This window comes from Protopterus annectens, chromosome 3.part0 (genome assembly GCF_019279795.1).
Source record: "Protopterus annectens isolate FY-2018-M chromosome 3.part0, PAN1.0, whole genome shotgun sequence".
NCBI lineage: Eukaryota > Metazoa > Chordata > Ceratodontiformes > Protopteridae > Protopterus > Protopterus annectens.
The window spans coordinates 954,187,407-954,204,252 of record NC_056731.1 but is presented as its reverse complement, the minus strand read 5'-3'; positions in this window follow the sequence as shown (position 1 = coordinate 954,204,252).

Genomic DNA, 16,846 nt, shown 5'->3' with positions numbered 1-16,846 from the left:
ATCTGCTGAACAGGGGACTGAGTGCATGTCTTGATTACTAGCTTCAGATTTCAGGCCTGATAACACAAAATGGTTTAGTGAGTTTGCAAGAAGAATCCCTTCATTTAGTGTTTTACAGCCATGCAAGGATATACAGTATGATGGCACAGATGATAAGACAGACATTTTAATGGAAGAACTGACCAAATCAGTATTATTGAATGAACTAAGAAACAATAGCAGATTAAATTAGCATGATGTTGAATCCATATTCTTATGTTTACACCAATAAAAAAATTATCTTAACTTATATATATATATCATGCTCTCAGATAGTAGGACGTACAGCTTCGTTTTGAAGATATATGGCCTCTAAATAGAAATGAAGGCTGTCAGTATCAATCTAGGATCATTCATACTGCTGTAACTCTGAAGTAAGAAACACAGGACATGCAGGTAAGACCAATTAGAAATATCCTGAAGTCAATGTTTTTTGTTTTATAAGATGACATGGTCATCATCAATTACCTCTTTTGATCAGCTACCTCTAAGGTAATGTTATCCTAACGGCTTTGAAATCAAGATTATCCTTAGAAAAATATTAGAGAAATTTTTAGATTTTTGTAGACTGAGAGAGATGCCCAAATACTGGAAGCATTGTACTACTGGCCAAACTGCAATGTAAATTCAAAATGGAGTTAGTCTGGAACAGGCTGTCATCCAGACAGGGTATATGACAGTCTGAAGTTAACAAATACCATAGCCGTTCATTTGTTGAATTCTTTAAACTGTCAACTGAAAAGGAGGTGAACTGATAATGGGAATCCCACACACAAAATCTTAGAACCTGTCTGCAATCTTTCTAAATGGGAGGGTATAGTAAACCTTTTCATACATCTAGTGTTACAGCAAATGCCTCCTGCTTCAAGACATGAACTAAAGTTTACATTGACAACAACTTGACCTTTTATGCTTTGCTAAACTTTTTTTTTATTTTTATTTGTTTTACATTTGGCAATCAAGTGAATGGACTGGTCTGTAGAAACTTTTCTAAATATAAACATACAGACGTGACTGACATTATACAACAAAGACAATACATTATAAATGCAAATAAATGCACAGGTAGAACTTTTACAAGACTGTGTCAAATGATATGTAATATCCAATCATCACATTCAAGTAAAGAGACATAGGCAGATTCAATAAACCCTACATGGTCCGCTAAGACCACGTGTGCATCGCACACAGTAGTGCACTGGTTTGTATTCAGTAAGTGGCTATACATAGCATGTAGAGCTGCGCAACCATGGTAAACACCATGGCATGCTGATTACAACATAAGCAGGTGAATTGTATGCTAATCAACCAATCCAAGATGGATGAGCTATTCAACAAGCTATAAAGCAACTGTGTAGACTCAGTGCTGGTTTTCCCTGTGAATTCCAAAACCTATTGGAATACAGCCACAGAAAGGAGTCTACACAGAAACAGTGTCAGGGGCTGCTGTTGCCTTAATTCATGTGTATGTGCAAGAGGTTGAAGTCTATGCTGCTGCTGCTAATAGACAACAGCCAAGAAGGAGAAGAGTTTTCAGACCCCATTTAACATTTCACAGTCTGCATGAGGTGGAAATTATAGAGTGTTACAGGGTGGATAAAGATACACTACAGGAACTCTGTAACCTCTGTCATTTTCAACTCAGATCCATTGGGAACCAAGGGGAACCAATGCCAGTGGAGACAAAGGTATGTGTAACACTTAAAATTTTAGCTACAGGAACCTTTCAGAGACTAACAGGGGACATGCTGGGGATGTGTGTGCTGGCAACCCAGGCAGTTACCACAACTCACATATCTGGCACACTTCCCAACTGCATCAGATGTTCACTAGGAGTGATATCCCACAGGATAATTTATTGGGGGATGGAGGTTATACCCTGGAACTGTGGCTGATGATGCCCATCAGAAGTGCACAAGCATCCACTGAAAAATGTCATAATAAGTCACACTCTCAAACAAGAAATATCCTAGACCATGTGTTTGGGTAGCTGAAGTTGTGGTTCCAGTACCTAAATACATCTGGGGGAGCTCTGCAGTAATATCCATGTACATGTACTGAAATCTTCACCATCTGTGCCATTTTTCACAACATCATCCTGAGAAAGCAGCTTCAGCAGGATCAGCAAGGGGAAGGGGCACACATCCCACCACCAATGGCAACATCACTACAGCCACACACAGGTGAGGAGTCAGAGGAGGAACCAGCAGCTGCTGTGGATGTAGGCAGATGCAGACATGCTCAATATGGCCTTGCTTTGTCTAAGAGGCAATGCATAGTGCACTCACTTACCACCTAAGGGGCTATAACCTTCATCCTATGCACATACATACAGTAACATTGATGTCAGGCAATGTTCACAACCTTTACTTACCTATGTAATGGCTGTGTACTCCTAGCATCAAACAGACTCAGCCCTGAACTAAAACTGTAGCAACTGCTGGATTTATAAGGTAAGTGTTGAACCTGGAGTAATAAAACAAAATTGTGTAATAATACAAATGAATGGCATATCCTTGCATGCTGTTACTTGGCAATGTAAGTAAGTAAACGGTGGGTTATTTGTACAACAATGATATCAACATGTGACAACAGAGACTTACGTGAATGCATGTGTTCTCTATCAAGTAATAGGACTTGGGCATCAAAGATTCACACATTCATGCCTCTCAAAAGTACTGATGGTCACCAAATGGCCCCAGTTTGGCCTCATACTTTGCACTGGCAAATCAAAAACAAGAGAAGTTAGAAATTAATTAAACACATTTCAGTTTCAGACTTCAGAATCTTTGGAAGATTCTTAAAAATACTGATGCAGAAATTGTTTTGATTCTATCAACTATCTAGCTGGACTAGTGGCCCACACAGAAAGCAGACAGAGCATCTGCAGACAGATCATAGATATTCTAAATGTCAAAAAGCATGTGTTGTTGCAGTTTTTTCTTTCCGTTGCACACCGCTAAGTGATGTTGCAAGGCTAACACACAGAAGTTAATAATGAATAGGTGGCAAACCATTATTTACTATTGCACTGCTTTGGGATTAGACATGCCTGGTGTTAGAGGGGAAGGTGCCCGATTTAGGGCAGAGAGGTGGAGTGTTCAGGAGTTCAGAATATTTATTGTACTCCTGATAAAGTGCAACAGCCAAAGGCTTTTGCAGGGGGACTATTCTGGCACCCAGTGCAAGTCTGAGGCTTGAAATATTCTGACCAAGGCTGTACCCAGTGCAACTGGCATCCCACGTACTGAGGAACAGTGCAGGCACTACTTCAATGACCTAAAAAGGTACAAGAGAGGTACAGTCAACCAATGGTTGGATGAGGTCTGAACTAGCAACATCCCACAGTTGTGTAAGTATGCTAATAAAGATTTATTTATAATACCTAGAAGGATAAATATAAGCAAGACTGGCATGCTTAATGATCTTCTGTTATTTTCATTTCTTTTCACAACTAATTCTGAAATAGACATGAGTAGGCAGGCCCATGTTGAGCCTCTTGAAAGACTGAGGGAAGCAAGTGGTATGTATGCAGCACAAGAGACGTATTATTGTAGCTTTACAATTTAAAGAAAAATGTTCTTTTCTATAGTGTAGTAGCAAAGTAAGCATGTATATCCTAATTGTAAACGTAAGTATGTATCAGTCTATAACACAAATCAGTTTTAGAAATCAAGTGTAAGACTGCAGTCAGAGGTTGTGGGTTCAAATACCATGAGCAACAAGTATAAAATACTGCAATTCTTTAATAATATTGCAGAAATTAAATTCTACATAGGTTAGTACTAGGCTAACTGCTCTTATGGGTCATTTTAGGCCTAGCCAATTACCCCATATGAGAATTAGACCTTGCATCTTGTGTCTTGTGCCTGTAAGGTAAACAATTTAACCATTATGCCAACCTACACAAGTGGAATAAAAGCTTTGCTGTTAACTTTAATCTGTATAATTGGAGCAGCCATATGTGCAATATCTGCAAATTGCAATGATTACTTTGAGCAATCTTTAATTATAGTTTGTAGTTGTTAGGAAGTATATCTACATGTAAAACTTCAGATAATATAGTTGTATTATTGTCATAATGCATTGTATGTCACATACAATGGTTCTAATTTTATCTCTGTTCTCTCTCATCCCGACCTTTATCTCTTTTTTATTTTCTATTACATGTCATCAAAATATCTCCATGTCATCCATCTGTAATAAATCACTAAATGCTTCACAGCATTGGGAGGTAATCCAACTCCAGTGGCTCAGCCTGCCTCCACTGCACCGTCTCCGGCACCAACACCCAGCACATCTGGGCCAACCCTAGCAGTATTACCTCTGCTGCCCCTGCACTACCTGTGCCATCCCTCAAGTAGTATTACTCAAGCAGCTGGTGCTGTGCTACCATCTGGGAGTACTGGTAGAGGTGAGGATTTCATCACCCACCAGGAGATGCAAGGATCGGTGCATAGGGTCGTGCACAGCACCCTTGGTGTACACTTATGCCAGATGGAGAGACTGCTCTCCCTCATGGTCCATAGGAAGAGGAGACATCAAGCACTCCAGTGCCAGCAGAATAAGGAGACAGTGATGACAGTCCTGCTGGTGAGGACTAGATTCTCACTGTTCCCATATCTGATGGGCATGGGCTAGTGTTGTCCAGTCCCTCACCCCAATCATGGTGTCCCAAACCTTTTGTGTCCCTCACTGTCCCTGTGTCTTTTCTTGTTTGTCTAATTTGTTTGCATTTGCTTCCTCACCTACCCAGCTTACCTAACATAGAAATACTGATGTCCCTTACCCAGTGTTCCTCTCTTAATGAAGTAAAACAAAAAAAATTAGCACCTATCCCACCAAAAAAAATTCATCCTATACATAGCTCTGCATTTTGCACTTTTCTTCTTGACACACTTGATTTGGTCCTATTGGCTATACAGCATGATTGCATTGTTGTCACCCCCTTTGTGGAAGTGACAGTCCAAATTCAGCTAATATTCTGTGCATATTTTTTTACACTGATGAAGTAATAGATAGCTGTGTTTCTTTTCTACCTCCTTCTTGCACATTCTTATATTGCTTTCCCTTTGTTCTTCCCCTGCTTGCCCCCTATTTCACCACATTCCTATGTACCCCATTTTAACACATATAATCTGGTCAAGAAATAGATTTGCATACAGCATACATAAGTAACAAAAAAAAAAACAATGGGGCCCTTTACTTTTTGGCCTCTATGTTTGCATGGAGTTTAGAATTGTGCACCGATGCCAAATGATGGTGAACGTCTCTTCTGTGGTGTGGTTACCTTCTCTCCATTCCACTTAAACACACTGTGTCATGTCAACACACAGTAAAACACAGTGAATGTAGTATAAGGAATAATTTCATTGCGTTATCACTACATATTTAAAAGTATTACATACACCTAGATTTAAACCCTATATCATCTGAGATCTAAAAGAAATGCAGTAATGAATTTATACCTGCTGTGACAGACTCAACTAAGCAGCAGATGTGTTTCCTACCCTCAATACTGAGAACTCTCAGAATCTTAGCAATGAGACTAGCATTTGCACACTGCTTAACTATATGCAAATGGAGAAAGTGGTAGAAATGTGTATCATGCATATGCAAACACTTTGTCAACCATCATGCAAATCCGCTGCTTGGCGGTACGTTATGCAAAGTGGACAATAGCATGTATTACTTTTGTTTACTAGCAATTTAGTCTTTGTGCCATGAAGATACACATGGAAACACAAACAAAAAGAAGGCACTATCTAAGAAAATGACACATATTTACAATGCAGCTATCTGTTACCTCCTCCCATGCACTGCAACCCTGGTCTGTCAGTACTTGTTCACAAATATATCAACTACACTACATTAATAAATAACAAGTGTTGTCTTATATACCATGCACATCCTTATAATGACAATACACATTCAGTTTTCCAATACGTATAGTAATGTGTACACCTGTTTGTATATAGATTGTAAAGCTGTCTCTTAAAATATAACTGTACATTGAAAACACAACCACCAAATAATGCACATTGCACATTCATCAATATGGCATCATGCTGAACTTTAATATCTTGGCAGTTGGACATGGCTAGCTATCCAGTTCATGCAGGCCTCCCAACATCGTCACTCCAACATCCATTGATGATGTCATCCACTATAAGTTGTCCTGCAGCCTTGTAAAACTCAAACTTGTGCCGTGGTGCTTGCATAAAATACTGAGTTCTCTAGTTGGCAAAGTCAGATTTGGGTTCTTTTCTCACTGCAATCAACTGGTGTCAGGTTCTTTTCTCACTGCAATCAACTGGTGTGTGTGTGTGTGTGTGTGTGTGTGTGTGTGTGTGTGTGTGTGTGTGTGTGTGTGTGTGTGTGTGTGTGTGTGTGTATGTGTGTATGTTTCTGTCTAGTCAGAAGAGCATATATTGAGTATCCTGCAGTCACCACTCAAAACCCATGGATTACCACTATTTTCATGGTTGCACATGCCTACAAATCCATTTCATGCAGGCCTCCAAACATCTGCTCTCCAACATCCACTGCTAATGTTATCCACTATAAATTGTGCTGCAGCATTGTAAAAGTCAGACTTGTGCTGTGGCACTTGCATAAAATACTAAGTTCTCTAGTCTGTGTACTTACATAGGAGTTATAATCTCATTACTTTCAACTGGGAGGTGTGTGTGTGTCTATCTAGTCAGAAGAGTAACTGTGTATTCTGCAGTTACCACTCCAATCCTTTAGCTTACCAACATTTTGACAGTTGCACATGCCTGCACATCCATTTTATGTAAGCCTCACATAATCTTCTCTCCAACATCCACTGCGGATGTTATCCAGTATAAGTTGTCCTGCAGCCTTATAAAGTCAGACTTGTGCTGTGGTGCTTGCACTAAATACAGAGTTCTCTAGTCAGTGTGCTTAGATAAGTAAGGGTTCTGTTCTCACTGCAGTCAATTGTGTGTGTGTTTATGCACTTGCTTGACATTAGAGAGAGAATTTTACACAGCATATGGGACACTGCTATTACTACCTTCTCATTACCAGACACTTTTGATGTCATCACCTATAAAGGGTTGCCTGACACTCTCTAAGTCAGACTTGTGCTATGGTGCTTGCATTAAATACAGAGTGTTTTAGTCAGTGTACCTAGATAGGTAGGTGGGGGGTCTGTTCTCACTGCAGTCAAATAGGGTGTGTGTATTTGTGCACTTGCTTGATACTAGAGAACATTTTATATGAGCATGTGGAACACTGCTACCATCTTCCTCTCACCAGACTCTGCTGATGTCATTAGTTATACCTGATTTGAAGATGTGCAGCATTTCCACCAGGGCAGGGTCAGAGACTGTCACAAGTCACCTTATCCTATATGATACAGATTACTGAGACAGGGCTTCAGGTCTATCCACATACATCATGGCATGGTTTGTAGACCCTGTATTTTCTTGATGAGAAATCCCTGTGGTCAAGTACAGTGCTATTATAACATCCTAAGATCTAGATATGATGGCCTGAATTATGAGGTGTGTGATGCAGCCTTTCCCTACCACTGTAGAAACTTGGTGGTCGAAGTTCAGATTGCTATCTGCCTGTGTTCCCAGGTCTTGCACCACTGGGCTTGAACATGGTGGGGTGTTGTCAATGCTGTAATTGGCAGGGAATTCCACTTTGAAAAAAACAAAAATAATGACACATTTTTGCATTTATTTGTAGACCTTGTGACTTTGGCATCAATCATTTTTTTGCATTAGCCCTTCCTGTGATATGTTAACATCATTGGAAGATTCAAGGATTGCATCAATATGCAATAATAAGTAAACTTGGTAAGTCAAACTCATATACTATAGCCTGGACTGCTGAGAAATAAATTGAAAACAGTAAAGGGATCCTTGTGGTACCCCATTAGTGACAGCTCTGCTGGAATAAGTTAATTCACCAACTTTCACATTATGTGTTCTGTTGGTGTGCCAACTGGCTAACCTTCTAGTGATATAAGGGTTAATCCCCATGGGAGAGTTTCTCAATGATACCTGAGTGGGGTATTGTGTATAAACTGTATTACCTTCATCCAGGCCTATCACACAGAATGAATGGGCTGTGGCAACATCACAAATCAGCTATAGAGTTACTCAGAACATAAACTTACCTGACACAGTTGGATCCACACTTCAATGCCCCCCTAGGCACAATATGTTCCCATAAAAGAGAGTACATCAACATGCATCCTTCTGAGTGGGGCATACATAGACACATCCTGACTCTCCTCATCTGTGAGGTAGACCAACATGCAATTATGGACCTTTCCTAAATGGACATTGGTAATATCCCAGCTATGTGCAGAAGATATGTCTGTTACATCTGTTAGGTGTCCTCAAGAAGTTCATCAAGGGCATGCATGATGACAACACTGTTATCCTGTGGAACTTGACCAGGCCATGGCATTTGACACAAATCCACAATGAGATATTAACTCAGTACTGTCACATGTGGCCATAAACACCTATATTACCAAGTGGCTAAGACCAATGGATCACATACATAGCATCTAAATATGTTAACATGTGTGAGGTGACCTATATCTCAATTCTTATGATCAGGTGTGTACATCAGGCCTGTGTGCTAGGCCCTTTACTGACCATTAATTAAGTCACAGACATCAAGAATGACATACTCATCCTGTGTCCAAACAGCTATCTGAGTTGAAAATGGCGTGAACATACGCTGAACGCCTATGAGTCAGGAAGTCAACCTGCAACACCGCCAAAGATTTAAACTGCCACAGCGTCACAAATACGGTACTAAACAAATCTGTAGCCACGGACTCCAGAACCAGAAAATATCAAATTTTATTCCACATAACAATCCAGGTTAAGCACTTTCACACACAGATCGTGTGCTTCCTCAGAACAATACTTTCCAATGCATTCATAGCTTAAATAGCAAAATCAGTGCCAAAATTTATAAAAGCTTCTTAAAGCTATAGCGCTATTTAGGTGCAAAAGTCTGAAACCTGTGAATAATGTATACAAATATATAACTTTAACAAAATATACATGAATTTAATAAAATATACATGAATTTAATAAAATATACATAAATTTAATGTTCTACTATATTAAATGTGTGTTCCTAATCACTCAAATACTAAAAATTAATGCATATCAAATATACTATATGAAGCAATACCTATGTATACCATTATAGACTGTATAAAAATTGATTTGAACTAACTAAAACAAGCATACATTAAATACTATATGGCATCTTGGAAATGTTACTTTCTTTGACTTCATTGAAAATATATTATTTCATTTAAAACACATTAAAAAACTCTCCATTTAAAACATGCTTCATTAAAATAATACATATATATATATATATATATATATATATATATATATATATATATATAAATAAATAAGTATATAAGAAACAATATAAAAAACAATGCATATATTCCTAATAATACTGGTAGTGTAGAGATGATTAAAACTGTGCTGAGCTAAATAACTAAATTAATAATAAATGCACACAATCCTCATATTTCTAATATAGGTTTGACTGATATAAATTCATTCATTGATATAAATTCATTTATTCCTGGGTGTGTAGTTGCATCAGTCATTATTTGCCAATAGCATTCCCTAAATCCCTGTGTCCAAACAGCTATCTGGACGACTGCAGATTGTGGGCAGTCACTGACTCCAGCTATGACATACACAAAAGATTGCTGCCACAGCAATGACACCACATGCGATGAAACAAAAACATGGGGGATGTCCTACGTTATGAAAACAATTGCACAACTCAATGATAATGTAGATATCGCACTCCAATCAACAGACCAAGTGATATGTGACCTGTGTCCTGAGGCAGATTGTATGTGGAATGTCCACCAGCATGTGGCCACAGTTGTGAGTACTCTCTTGTATGTAACACAACTCCTGAGTATGTGCAGGACATCCACATCAAAGACCATATACCACCTTAGTTCACAGACTTCATCACAGCAATAACTGAGTACAATCCACCCCATCTTCAATGACTTCCATACACATTTTCATGTGATGCGTAACTGAAGTGTAACATCTTTGCCATATTGAGCTATCACAAATCTTATTAACCATACCTAGGTATTCTTTTTGCTGCATAAACATTACTGTCTGATGGTGCAGAATCCCTATCAAGGTGTTATACCAGATGCATGTATGATACCTGTTCTGGTGATGCACACAGTGCATACATAGCTGTTTGACAACATTGATGACATTGGTTACATTTGTAACAGTGCGGATTGTGCCATATATATATATATGCTATGCACAGCAGTCAACTAGCCTGGATTAATCATAACATCATATACAGGTATAGCAGTGTCCCTCCTAACACCTCTAGCAGATGTTACAGTGTCAGAATAGTGTACTTGATTACCCTCATAGATTGCTGACATGTCATAATAGTTGTACAAGTGTGTTCAAGCAGAACCATCTATGATCACTCAGAATCACATATGTTATGTCAGAGACAGGAGATTACTGGTGGTATTATTTTGATATTGCCCATGATTGTGCATCCTTCTGTTTACTGTTGTCCATGAACAAGAAACTGTGTCCCACTTGTTGGAGACTTCGGCTGACATTGCAATCATATTTGGACAAATCAGTTTGCACAGTTTCAACATATGTACCCAACCTTGATTTATATAGCATCCCTGATAGATGTCCTCTCCATTGTTCATGTCAGGATGCTTATATCACAAAGACATCTTCTCCATTGTTATGTCACCTTGTCTGACAGCCACATAATATACATTTCCACTGTGCAGTCCATACTGTACCATGTTGATATGTGATTAGTGTTCCTGCTACAACTGTATTCCATTTAAATGTCCTCATTTTCTGTAAATTATGATGTTTCACCTGTCCTATTTCCCTTTGTTCATTCCTACAATTCATATGTGTGGCCATATTCAATACACACACTTCCCCTGACTGCTTATTTTGCATGGCAGTCCATGTACCATTACATATCATTTATGAGAACTTTTGTTCAGAATGCCTAAAATGGTATTCCACTGTATACACTGTCCTGTAATGTGCTTGGACCATACACATTGCTGTTTTATTAACTTTGGTAATCAATGTGGCATTCTGCGCAATCCCGCAGAACTAGTTTGCCCATAGGTAAACAAGTCTATATGTCTGCTGCTATCTGTATTTCTTTACATGGCTTTCTGGTCAGCAACAATGCTGCTGGCCACAAAACAATGCTTGTTAACAGTTAAACATGTTGTGCAACATGAATATGTAACTAGCACTGCTGCTCACCACGCAATCACATAAATTCCATCTAGGCTTTGAGCAAAGCCTACACAGAGTTTATTAAATCCCACCAACAGTATTTGTAGGCAAACCTCGACCCATGTCTCAATAATGCAGAGTTATATTAATACAGAAATATCTGTATCATCTTGGAGCAATGTTAATGTGCTTACTAACTGAGGAAATAAAAGTAGCTAGTTATAATCATGGTAGATTTAGCATGGATCAGTTTTACTGTTATATTTAGGCCAGATTCCTTAACACCTACACTAAGTGCACATGATCTGTATTCAAGAAAATCCCCACAGCATTTTTTGTGCTATCTAGTCACTCAAATATTACACTAACTGTACATGTCTTCTACACTTTCTGGTAACCTTTATGAATTTCCCTCAATATTTAAGGCTGCAAGAAAATGAGTAAGAAAACTAAAAATAGGAGAAAGAAGGTGTGAGTTGTGCTTGTGTTGTCTGTTCACTCAGAACAATGTACACTTTGTGTACACTTAGCGTAGACATTCATGAATTCCAGGATTTTTTTTTTCTCTAGGATGTTTTTTTAAGATGATGTTCAAAGCCTTTAATATCAGGCACTGATCTAATGGTTTCAGGAAGTGAGCTCCAGAATGCCAGTGCAATTTTAGAAAAGGCACATTTTGTTATGGAAAGTCTGAATGGGGCTCTTGTTAGTTGGTAACTTCACTTCATTTTACTGAGTGGGTTTATTTTCCGATGCACAGCAAACAGCAAATTTTAAAGTGGACAGCAGCTTTCAAATAGCAGTTTGTAGGTAAATGTAGGCAGCAGAAAAGTGAGTTTGGAGGCTATTCGTGTAGGTGTAACTGTAGCTAGCTCATTTGGTGCCCCATTCTGGTCCTTGATATAGTGACCCTCAACACTAGGTTGTAGAGCAAAAGTGAACAAAAAAAATAGGCCCTTTCTCTCATTTGGTGCTGATCCTTCTCTAAGGAGGAATGCCGGGTCCTAAATCTATATGCTCTCATGCTCTGTGTAAGAGCTAAAGCAAAAATAAAAAAGTCCCTTCTCCAGTCTGGTGCTTACTCTTCATGATCTAGTGTCATATAATCATGTTTGCATGATGAGTGAAATAAAAAATAATAATAATAAAATAAAAACAGTTCTCTACTGATCACATTTCCTAACAAGTTGAGCCTGGGACAAATGCCCCCCTTCTCCCCATCTTAGAGACAGTACTAGCAACTGTTCGCTGTCTACCTCTTTATGGCATAATGCAGTGGTGCACATTAGAATCAGCCCTGTGTATGACTATCAACATTTTGCTCATAATTATTTGTAGCAAGGAATTTTTTTCAGCAGACAGAGCTGAAATGATAGAAAGAAGATATTCCATTCTGGGGATTAAAATGTTAATTGTGAATGCATGCTTGACTTCTGGAGTAAACAAATCCGATATTTTGTAGGAAACCTTTATCCACGTGTGCTTCTGTGTGTGCACGAAAGTTCAGAATTTATCAGAGGTAACCCCCTAGGTATTTCTGAGTAGCTGTAGATGGCATGGTATTCTAGAGGGATCAGTTATAACAATCAGATGAGTGTTGCTTAGTTTCTCTGAAAATCTCAGTGGCATGGTTGTAACTTTCAATGATTTGAAAGAAAGAGAATGAAAGCTTATTTATAGTTAGCCAATTCCATATCATCTTGAATTGCTCCTGCATTTGCTTGGAAAAAGTGACTGCTGTTTCCAACAACTGTAAAGGCACTGTCATCTGCATAAATTATGCAGTTGATATTAAACAAATCCCAAGGGGGACACAATAAAAATATCTTAACTACCATGCTTAAGCTAGAGCACTGGAGTTGGTTTATTTTTTAAGGAGCAGATGTGATTAGTAAAATTTACATATTAAACCAAAAATATCATTTTATTTGTATCTGAGTCTTGCATGTTACATTATGCAATACTTTGCAGGTCAGCAATAACCTTGAGGTCTGACTTCTATTTTTAGATTATTATGATCGTTATTGTTATGTAGATAAAATAATCTAAACATATCATGCACTATTACTGATGTATCGATTTTTTATTTTTTTTTTTTTTTACATTTCCTACATTACATTTGTCATTTTGTAAAATATATATTAATATACTGAATGTTGATACCTTCAACTATACATCCTGGTGTACACAGCCATATCCTCAAAAAGAAAGAAAAATTTAACCTCAGATATCAACAGGGGATAATCTATAAAAGTTTTACGATACATTCAAACAAAACATACAGTAACAGCCATGACATGACAGTTGCAGAACATTTTGTGCCTCTGAAAACAATGCGGTAGAGGATAGCACAGAGCACTGGCAATGCTGTTTATGTACAGTGGCAATGGTGACCATTGCACCACATTTTTAAGGACACAGCTCCTGAGTGTGGTGAGTGCAAATGCGTATGTATGTACTGAAAAATATATGCATCTAAATTCTGTAAGCATATTTCTGTGCCAAGCACAGTGACCAAGTCTGTTCTTACTTGCTGTATTAAAAAAAGAAAAAGAAGGAAAGAAAGAAAGAAAAAAAAGAGTATATGCAGCAAAAACATAAGACAGATAGTACATACAGGCTGGTATTCTGAAAAAGCTTACTGTGATGAATGACGCCTTAACATACCAATGTTCCTCTTCACAGTAAGCCTTTCTAATTCTAAGACTGCACTTCTGCTAAAGTTTTCTACTCACTGGACCTCAGTGTGGCTGGTCATCTCTCAAGCAGAGCTGCATGATAATGTGGCAGTCCAGGAAAGCAGTTAGTGCTAATTATCCATGTGGATGTCCCAGAAATATATCACAACACTGGTGATACTGTATCCAAATTTGAAACTATAAAGCAAACAAACACTTAGTACACCAAACAGTTTATTGTAAAGCTTTCGGGTCCACACCCTTTATCAGTACATAATAAAAACATCATTTTCAAACTTTAAATAGGAGACTTAATTAATCATATGTTACAGCCAGCCTACCAAATCTATCCATTAATTAAAATTTAAAAGACTAAATACTTAAAATATAGCATTTAAAAACTTCTAAACTTACTTGTTATTTCTAAACATATTCAAGAATATGTAAATCACATTAATGAATATATACAAAATATTCACTCATAAATAGCATATTGACACATACATATATAAATATCTTACTAAAATTAATATATTATACCAACTATACTTAAATTTTCTCTCTTTGCCTTTTCATCAATACATGTTTTAAGCTAACAGCATTATTAAGGCCAGGCTTCACATCAGCTTGAAGCCTAACAATCCACTCATATTCTTTTAGCTCTAATGTATTATTCATATCACTCTTTCTTACTCCCATCTCAACTGTACACATAACCCTAAACTTAAATTTATGTCTCTTAAGTAAGTTGAGAAGTTTTTAAATGCTATATTTTAAGTATTTAGTATTTAAGTATTTAGTCTTTTAAATTTTAATTAATGGATAGGTTTGGTAGGCTGGCTGTAACATGTGAGTAATTAAGTCTCCTATTTAAAGTTTGAAAAGGATGTTTTTATTATGTACTGATGAAGGGTGTGGACCCGAAAGCTTTACAATAAACTGTTTGATGTCCCAGAAATGCTAGCAGCTCCCAATTTGGTTGATAAAAGTTCACTGTTGGAAGAAAAATTGACCAGCATGACAAAAAAAAAATAGCCACCTCTTCACTCCTATGAAAGTACTTTATTTATTTTATTATTTATTTGACATTTGTTGACCGGGGTAGTCCAACTGTGCAGCAGCCCTTTTTCAGCAGAGGCTCTAGGAGAAAAACTCCAAAAAGTAACAAGTAACAAAAGTAATGACATGACAGATTAAAACTAAAATTACAATAATTACAATATGTATGAGACGTGTTGAAACAGCATGCTAGAAAATGTTCATTAAACAGAAAGCATGACATAGTACGAAGTTTCATACAATATCAAGCAGAATGCAAAAATATAGATACGTTTGTAAAGCAGAAAGTAACAAATATATAAACAGGAGATAAGCCCAGGCAAGAGCCAATTTCCAAGACTACAGCTGTGGAAGCTGTAGGAACTATTGACTATTAGTAGAATTTATTTGAAGCAGAGGCAGAGAGAGGCAGGAGAAAAGGTTGCCGCAATAGTATTAAAGGAGAGGATGTGTATTAAGTTGGGTCATAGCATAAGCATGTCCATGATATACTTACAGTTTCTTTTAGTGTTGGTTTGAAAGAGTTGGGGTTAGAGATCTGTCTAACTCTTAGTGGTAATTTATACCAAGCCAAGCGTTTGCCACTGAGTAGCTGTAGAGGAGTTTACCAATGTTTTGTTGGGTGCATAAACTTGCAGAAGATGTGGTTGGGAGCTAAGGAGAGCATGGTTGGGAGCATACGGTTGGATGATCTTTGGGTGATCTCACATGTCATCCCCCTACACAAAGATGGCCCTCCACAAACTACCGACCAATTACTATTTTATCCCCCCTGTTCCAAAATCTTTGAAAAATGCATTAGCAACTCCTTGACCATCTCCTTAACAACAATGCCTTACCCAACTTCTAACATGGCTTCTGATCTAAATATAGTAGTAACACAGCACTCAGTAGTTTCACTAACACTGTAAACCTTATCAAAAACAATGGTCTACATGTTTCATCAGTATTTCTTGATATGTCCAAAGCCTTTGATAGTGGCCCACCGAATGCTGCTCAACAAAAAAGCAACCTACAACCTCAGTGTAACATCACTGACCTGGATTTATAGCTACCACTCCAACAGGCAGCAATCTACCAAATAGGAGATCAAACTGTCCCCCCTTTTACTCATCTCTGTAGGAGTACCCCAAGACTCCATCCCTGGGCCTCACCTCTTTACCATATTCACCAATGAACTCAGTTCCTCCACTCAACTAGCCACTATTGTGCAATATGCCGATGACACCTCTCTAATCTGCTTTGCCCCCTCACCCCAGGAACTGCAAGAAAAAGCACAAAAATCTGTCCAAGATGTAGAAAACTACCTCACCAATCATCAACTAACTTTTAACCCTAATAAAACTAAGCTTGTGGTCTTCTCAATAACAGAACAAAAAATAACCAAACCCCTATCACCATCTACTCTTCCAATGGTACTAAAACTGAACCAGCTGAACAAATTAAACTCCTAGGAGTAATATTGGATAACTGTCTAAAATTTGACAAACACATATCACTAACAATTAAAAAAGTTCACATAAAACTTGGTTCACTCTATAGAGCCAAACCTTTCCAAACATTTCTAACAAACTATGCCAGAATCTCAACAGCCAGATTCCACCGACTCTCCACCCTTCTTTTTTTCTCACAAACCTTCACCAACCTGTGCAAGTCTGACCTAGATAACCTTGAGACCTGTTATAACAAAATAGCCTGGTTTGCTGTTAACCAAACCCATAGATCTCACCACTGTGCAAGGGTTTTCCCCTTTTGCTGATG